This window comes from Pseudophryne corroboree, chromosome 9 (genome assembly GCF_028390025.1).
Source record: "Pseudophryne corroboree isolate aPseCor3 chromosome 9, aPseCor3.hap2, whole genome shotgun sequence".
In the NCBI taxonomy this organism is placed as follows: Eukaryota; Metazoa; Chordata; class Amphibia; order Anura; family Myobatrachidae; genus Pseudophryne; species Pseudophryne corroboree.
Window position 1 is genome coordinate 12,214,037 of NC_086452.1, and position 8,557 is coordinate 12,222,593.

The 8,557-nt window shown below is 43.3% G+C and overlaps 2 pseudogenes; one reads left to right on the plus strand and one right to left on the minus strand.

The window, feature by feature from the left end:
* Positions 1–1,828: 1,828 nt before the first annotated feature.
* On the minus strand, positions 1,829–1,947 carry LOC134964548 (5S ribosomal RNA; annotated as a pseudogene).
* Positions 1,948–3,332: 1,385 nt separating this feature from the next.
* Positions 3,333–3,451, plus strand: LOC134964828 (5S ribosomal RNA; annotated as a pseudogene).
* The last annotated feature ends 5,106 nt before the right edge of the window (positions 3,452–8,557 follow it).

Sequence of the window (8,557 nt, forward strand, 5' to 3'; positions counted from 1 at the left end):
ATTGGGCTCATTTATCAATGAGTGATACATTTCACTGTGAGTGATACGACTCCCAACAGTCATTTTTCAAATACATGACAGTTGGGAGCTGATTGGCTGAGGCAACACTTATCATACGCAACTAGTTTTATCACCCACAGTGAAATGTATCACTCGTTGATAAATCAGCCCATATACATGATGATAATGTTTAGTGTGTCAGCAATAGCCCCAGGGCTTCTGCCCTTTGAGTGAGGGGGGGAAGCGGGCTGGGGGGTATTTTCCTCTATTGCCTGTGTAACGTTCATGTATAGCATGGGAGGCCCAGTCACACAGCTGACAGTGAGGCCTCCTCTTTATATTACGAAACAGGCTGGGAGCTGATCGATGTGTGAGGCACCTTGTGACCACCGGTCACATAACTACATCCCACCCCGCCTGATGTATCTGATGCAGACTGTGGCAGCCAGTCTCTAATCCGCCGTGAGAAGAAGCCCCCCCTGTATACTGTGGCACAGAAAACTGTTTAATTCCTCTTGAATCCTCTTAATTTTGCCCATGCAGAAAGTCAGCGTCTCTGACCTTCAGTTCAGCTGTAAAAGGAATTTTGTTTTCAGATGAAAAATGAATGAGAGCAATCGATAGGATCAGCTTCTGGCATGACTCTCACCGAAGAGTGGCAGAAAATGTGCAGAATTAACGTTACTTGTTCTGTCTGTGACTCATCGCAGCGGGAAAAAGCTCACTGCTTGGTATAATGGTGCCAAATAACACAGTGGGGCTGTAACCATAGCAACGATAACCAACGTTTTACAATTTGTGGTGGTGCTCACATTGACCCTCATTGCTGGCACCTTATGCCCCCCTACTGCCTTACCCCAGTCACCCATTCCCCATCAGTAGCTACAATTGTTGTACTGTTATGGGGGTAATTCAGACCTGATCGTAGCAGCAAATTTGTTAGCAGTTGGGCAAAACCATGTGCACTGCAGGGGAGGCAGATGTAACATGTGCAGAGAGGGTTAGATTTGGGTGGGTTATATTGTTTCTGTGCAGGGTAAATACTGGCTGCTTTATTTTTACACTGCAATTTAGATTTCAGTTTGAACACACCCCACCCAAATCTAACTCTCTCTGCACATGTTACATCTGCCCCACCTGCTGTGCACATGGAGGGTGATCCACGAACAGGGTTGTGACTCCGCACCAGTCCTCAAAATTTCAAAGGAAAATTTATTGAACCAGAATTATGATCATATGTATGGTAGGTATACCTACAAATAATTGTACCTGGTGGTGCACCCAGAGTCAGGGAGAAACTAGAGAAAAAACAACTTTGCAGAAGACTCTTGTGTGGGTGCACTCTTGTTTTTGTTATATGACTATTTATTAAAACATAACTTTTATTAATTCATTTAAAATAAATCCTCACTCTTATACTCCACCATGTTTGGTTAATAGGATGTATTTATATCTATACACAAAAAAGTGCTTCAAAAATTGGAAATGTTCTGGTTAGTCTATCACCAAAAGACTTGTAGGGTGATGTAGACACTATAGTTCTACATCCAATTCCTAACCAACCAGTACAAGCGAAGCGCGTTTTAATGAGACCTCAAATGGGTCATAATTGACCGGACCATTCTTATCAGGAGTATGTGTCGTAACAGAAGTATATGCACATATAGGGGTGCCTGCTAGATTCCCCCGTAATTTGGAGACAATAAGTTTAGCTAATTTTAGCTTTAGATATCTAACAGAAAAAAGAAACCAGAAGAGAATAGGGAAAAGAAAGGGGGGAGAGAGAAAGTGGTGATCCTGCTGTTGGTATCCGGTCGGAGAGGGTCATTAATTACAACACCGGGTATTCTCTGGGGGTCTCCCTCACAGGTACTGACCCAGCCCGCCACCGTTTTGCTTCCAAGATCGGACGAGATCGGGTTCTGTCGGTGGGGTATGGTAGTAACTTTTTGACGCAATTGGTCGACCCACCAATGAGAGTGCACCGATTAAAGATTCCAGAAAAAAGACAAACTGCGGATCTGCTGTCTACGTTAGGCGCAGGTTTTCACCTGTGAATCATAGATGAGAGTCCGCTGATATAAGGAAAATTTAGGCTAAAGATAAAGGTAGGATAAGATTAAAGGTAAACGATAACTGAAGAGGCTGTATTATAATGAAAAAATATGCCAGACCAGTGTATGCTAAATATAGCCTATGTTAAATTAGCCCCAGTTTATCCCACCTATAAACGCAATATATTGTACCGCTAGGCAGAGAACATTGAGAAATCAATATCAAAGAGATCAGGTGTTGTTTTCAATAGGTACTGTCAATTTGTTTGAGAACTTAGACATACATATTTTATATCTAGAATCCCTGCTGTGGGCTAGATTGGACTGGAACGGCTATAGCACATATACCAAAAAATTGGAAGTGAACAAGCCCGCAGGACGGGTGAAACGCGTTTTCCTCTTTTTCCTCTTCTGACCAAGGACATCAGGAGTATGATGCAGATCTTCCTAACTCCAGACTGACCCAGGGACCTGGGCAGGGACTGGTATTTTCTGTATCTTTCCACATAGAATTTTTGTGTATATTTTTTTCAACTTGTTATAACCAATATCAGTTAAGCAGCACCAAAACCTACCCTGGTTTTCTCAGATTGATACAGTGTTAATTTTGCCTGCTATAGACGGGACATGATAAACGTACCTGTCTTTTTCACATTCTGTTTATTCTTTATCATTATCTGTTACCTTATAGATAACTGAGAGCAGGTGATAATTTTGTTTGAATGGACACCCCTCTCCAATAGCTGTCTTTCCCAGTATAACAGCTCCATATTTTGGGTTGCATTTACAATCATAATTTTTATGGGGGATTTTTTTGGTATATGTGCTATAGCCGTTCCAGTCCAATCTAGCCCACAGCAGGGATTCTAGATATAAAATATGTATGTCTAAGTTCTCAAACAAATTGACAGTACCTATTGAAAACAACACCTGATCTCTTTGATATTGATTTCTCAATGTTCTCTGCCTAGCGGTACAATATATTGCGTTTATAGGTGGGATAAACTGGGGCTAATTTAACATAGGCTATATTTAGCATACACTGGTCTGGCATATTTTTTCATTATAATACAGCCTCTTCAGTTATCGTTTACCTTTACTCTTATCCTACCTTTATCTTTATCTTTAGCCTAAATTTTCCTTATATCAGCGGACTCTCATCTATGATTCACAGGGGAAAACCTGCGCCTAAAGTAGACAGCAGATCCGCAGTTTGTCTTTTTTCTGGAATCTTTAATTGGTGCACTCTCATTGGTGGGTCGACCAATTGCGTCAAAAAGTTACTACCATACCCCACCGACAGAGCCCGATCTCGTCCGATCTTGGAAGCAAAACGGTGGCGGGCTGGGTCAGTACCTGTGAGGGAGACCCCCAGAGAATACCCGGTGTTGTAATTAATGACCCTCTCCGACCGGATACCAACAGCAGGATCACCACTTTCTCTCTCCCCCCTTTCTTTTCCCTCTTCTCTTCTGGTTTCTTTTTTCTGTTAGATATCTAAAGCTAAAATTAGCTAAACTTATTGTCTCCAAATTACGGGGGAATCTAGCAGGCACCCCTATATGTGCATATACTTCTGTTACGACACATACTCCTGATAAGAATGGTCCGGTCAATTATGACCCATTTGAGGTCTCATTAAAACGCGCTTCGCTTGTGCTGGTTGGTTAGGAATTGGATGTAGAACTATAGTGTCTACATCACCCTACAAGTCTTTTGGTGATAGACTAACCAGAACATTTCCAATTTTTGAAGCACTTTTTTGTGTATAGATATAAATACATCCTATTAACCAAACATGGTGGAGTATAAGAGTGAGGATTTATTTTAAATGAATTAATAAAAGTTATGTTTTAATAAATAGTCATATAACAAAAACAAGAGTGCACCCACACAAGAGTCTTCTGCAATATTGTTTTTTCACATGGAGAGTGATTCAGACCTGATTGTAGATCAGCTTCCCTGACATGTGGGGGGACGCCCAGCACAGGGATAGTCCGCCCCGCACGTCAGGGCTAAACCCCCTACCCCGCCTTCCTGCACAAGTAGAGTAGCTACCCGTCCCAGCCCAGGTTGCGGCTGTGTATGATGTCACACAGCAGTTGCGGCCCACCCACCCCAACGATCTGGGCACGCCTGTGTTACCCGGACCGCGCCCTCCAAACAGCGGCTAAACGCCGCCAGCCCGCCCCCTCCCGCCCAGCGACTGCCACTGCCTGTCAATCAGGCAGAGGCGATCGCAGGGCTAAGATAGCCATCGGCTGTCTGCCATGCGCTGGCGCATTGTGGCACCGGCGAATGCGCAGTTCAGGCCTGATCGCTGCTGTGCGAACATGCACAGCACCGATTAGTTCTGAATTAGCCCCTGTGTGTCAGGTGTTCCTCACAGTTCTTAGATTGTAAGCTCCTTTGTCCAGGGCCATCATTGTTTTGTTTTTTTTCATTATATGTCCTTTATTTTGTCATGATTCCCCCCATGCACAATAATAAGTAATGAGCCAGAGCTTTTTAAATGACAAATAATAATTATAGCAAAGCGTTACTGGAAAGTAATAATTGCGATTGTCTAACGTTTTCTGTCTTGTGAGATAAGACAAAGCGTTACCTGGTGAGTCAGAGCAGCGAGGGCTCGGTGGGAAGAGCGCGGCCTGCAGGCGGTATATGAACCTGTAGGTGGGGTATGGCAGGGAGCACGTTACTCCGCACCGGCACCATGTGAGGCCTCCTTTGCATACAGTGTTCCGTGCAGGTTCCGTCTGTAAATGAGAATGTGATATTTCTGTAGACGGAAGACACTGAATAGCAATCAGGTAATTTGCCGGTGTGTCTGGAGCAAGCGGATATAGCGGTATTTTCAGTCTGCTCATATACTCGTTTGGAAATAATAAAAGTATTCAAGTGCTAAGTTTTAAAGAAAATACACGCAGTCATCTAAAGTGTTTTTATCCATCAATCTCACTAACTCCGGCTTCCTCCATCTCCATCTATCTCCGTCTCCTCGCTGGGAACTGGGAACACACTGCGTTCCTGCTGCTGATTCCACCAAAGGCATTACATCCAGCCTCAGATAACTCCCATGATTGGCGACATTCCATGGGCAACGGCGAACCGGCATTTTATGTGGATTAGATCGTTAGGCCCAAAATGTATTGAACAACGCAGCAAGCCTGCCTGAGGCACGGTGTCTGCAGGCCGCAGGCTGTGCGCGGAATGTGTGGTGAATGTTACAGACCGGCAGCAACCTGGTGCCAAAGCCAACCTTCTACTTCCCAGACAAGGGAGGCAAGTGGAGGCAAGTGGAGGCACTATAATGTGACATAGTATGAATTGGAGGCACTGTAGTGTGGTATAGTAGGAAGTGGAGGCACTGTAGTGTGGTATAGTATGAAGTGGAGGCACTGTAGTGTAGTGTGGCATAGTGTGAAGTGGAGGCACTGTAGTGTGGTATAGTAGGAAGTGGAGGCACTGTAGTGTGGTATAGTATGAAGTGGAGGCACTGTAGTGTAGTGTGGCATAGTGTGAAGTGGAGGCACTGTAGTGTGGCATAGTATGAAGTGGAGGCACTGTAGTGTGACATAGTATGAAGTGGAGGCACTGTAGTGTGGCATAGTATGAAGTGGAGGCACTGTACTGTGGCATAGTATGAAGAGGAGACACTGTAGTGTGGCATAGTATGAAGTGGAGGCACTGTAGTGTGGCATAGAATGAAGTGGAGGCACTGTAGTGTGGCATAGTATGAAGTGGAGGCACTGTAGCGTGGCATAGTATGAAGTGGAGGCACTGTAGTGTGGCATACTATGAAGTGGAGGCGCTGTAGTGTGGCATAGTATGAAGTGGAGGCACTGTAGAGTGACATAGTATGAAGTGGAGGCACTGTAGTGTGGCATATTATGAAGTGGAGGCACTGTAGTGTGGCATAGTATGAAGTGGAGGCACTGTAGTGTGGCATAGTATGAAGTGGAGGCACTGTAGTGTGGCATAGTATGAAGTGGAGGCACTGTAGTGTGGCATAGTATGAAGTGGAGGCACTGTAGAGTGACATAGTATGAAGTGGAGGCACTGTAGTGTGGCATAGTATGAAGTGGAGGCGCTGTAGTGTGGCATAGTATGAAGTGGAGGCGCTGTAGTGTGGCATAGTATGAAGTGGAGGCACTGTAGTGTGGCATAGTATGAAGTGGAGGCACTGTAGTGTGGCATAATATGAAGTGGAGGCACTGTAGTGTGGCATAGTATGAACTGGGAACACATAATGTGAGTGGGTGTAGTGTTATATAATGTGTACTGGCAGCCCTACAATGTGATATAACATAAACTAGGGCACTATTATGGGGCATAACATTAACTAGGGCACTATTATGGGGCATAACATTAACTAGGACACTACTATGGGGCATAACATTAACTAGGGCACTACTATGGGGCATAACATTAACTAGGGCACTACTATGGGGCATAACATTAACTAGGGCACTACTATGGGGCATAACATTAACTAGGGCACTACTATGGGGCATAACATTAACTAGAGCACTACTATGGGGCATAACATTAACTAGAGCACTACTACGGGGCATAACATTAACTAGGGCACTACTATAGAGCATAACATTAACTAGGGCACTACTATAGAGCATAACATTAACTAGGGCACTACTATGGGGCATAACATTAACTAGGGCACTACTATGGGGCATAACATTAACTAGGGCACTACTATGGGGCATAACATTAACTAGGGCACTACTATGGGGCATAACATTAACTAGGGCACTACTATGGGGCATAACATTAACTAGAGCACTACTATAGAGCATAACATTAACTAGGGCACTACTATGAGGCATAACATTAACTAGAGCACTACTATAGAGCATAACATTAACTAGAGCACTACTATAGAGCATAACATTAACTAGGGCACTACTATAGAGCATAACATTAACTAGAGCACTACTATAGAGCATAACATTAACTAGAGCACTACTATAGAGCATAACATTAACTAGGGCACTACTATGGGGCATAACATTAACTAGAGCACTACTATGGGGCATAACATTAACTAGGGCACTACTATAAAGCATAACATTAACTAGAGCACTACTATGGGGCATAACATTAACTAGGACACTACTATGGGGCATAACATTAACTAGAGCACTACTATGGGGCATAACATTAACTAGGACACTACTACTATGGGGCATAACATTAACTAGAGCACTACTATGGGGCATAACATTAACTAGGGCACTGCTATAGAGCATAACATTAACTAGGGCACTACTATGGGGCATAACATTAACTAGGGCACTACTATGGGGCATAACATTAACTAGGGCACTACTATAGAGCATAACATTAACTAGGGCACTACTATGGGGCATATCATTAACTAGGGCACTACTATAGAGCATAACATTAACTAGGGCACTACTATGGGGCATAACATTAACTAGGGCACTACTATGGGGCATAACATTAACTAGAGCACTACTATGGGGCATAACATTAACTAGAGCACTACTATGGGGCATAACATTAACTAGGGCACTACTATAGAGCATAACATTAACTAGGGCACTACTATGGGGCATAACATTAACTAGGGCACTACTATGGGGTATAACATTAACTAGGGCACTACTATAGGGCATAACATTAACTAGGACACTACTATGGGGTATAACAGTAACTAGGACACTACTATGGGGCATAACATTAACTAGAGCACAACTATGGGGCATAACATTACCTAGGGCACTACTATGGGGCATAACATTAACTAGGACACTACTATGGGGCATAACATTAACTAGGGCACTATTATGGGGCATAAGATTAACTAGAGCACTACTATGGGGCATAACATTAACTAGGGCACTATTATGGGGCATAACATTAACTAGGGCACTATTATGGGGCATAACATTAACTAGGGCACTATTATGGGGCATAACATTAACTAGGGCACTACTATGGGGCATAACATTAACTAGGACACTACTATGGGTCATAAGATTAACTAGAGCACTGCTATGGGGCATAACATTAACTAGGGCACTATTATGGGGTATAACATTAAATAGGGCATTATTATGGGGTATAACAGTAACTAGAGCACTACTATGGGGCATAACATTAACTAGGGCACTACTATGGGGCATAACATTAACTAGGGCACTACTATGGGGCATAACATTACCTAGGGCACTACTATGGGGCATAACATTAACTAGAGCACTACTATGGTGCATAACATTAACTAGAGCACTACTATGGGGCATAACATTAACTAGGGCACTACTATGGGGCATAACATTAACTAGGGCACTACTATGGGGCATAACATTAACTAGAGCACTACTATGGTGCATAACATTAACTAGGGCACTATTATGGGGCATAAGATTAACTAGAGCACTACTATGGGGCATAACATTAACTAGGGCACTATTATGGGGCATAACATTAACTAGGGCACTATTATGGGGTATAACATT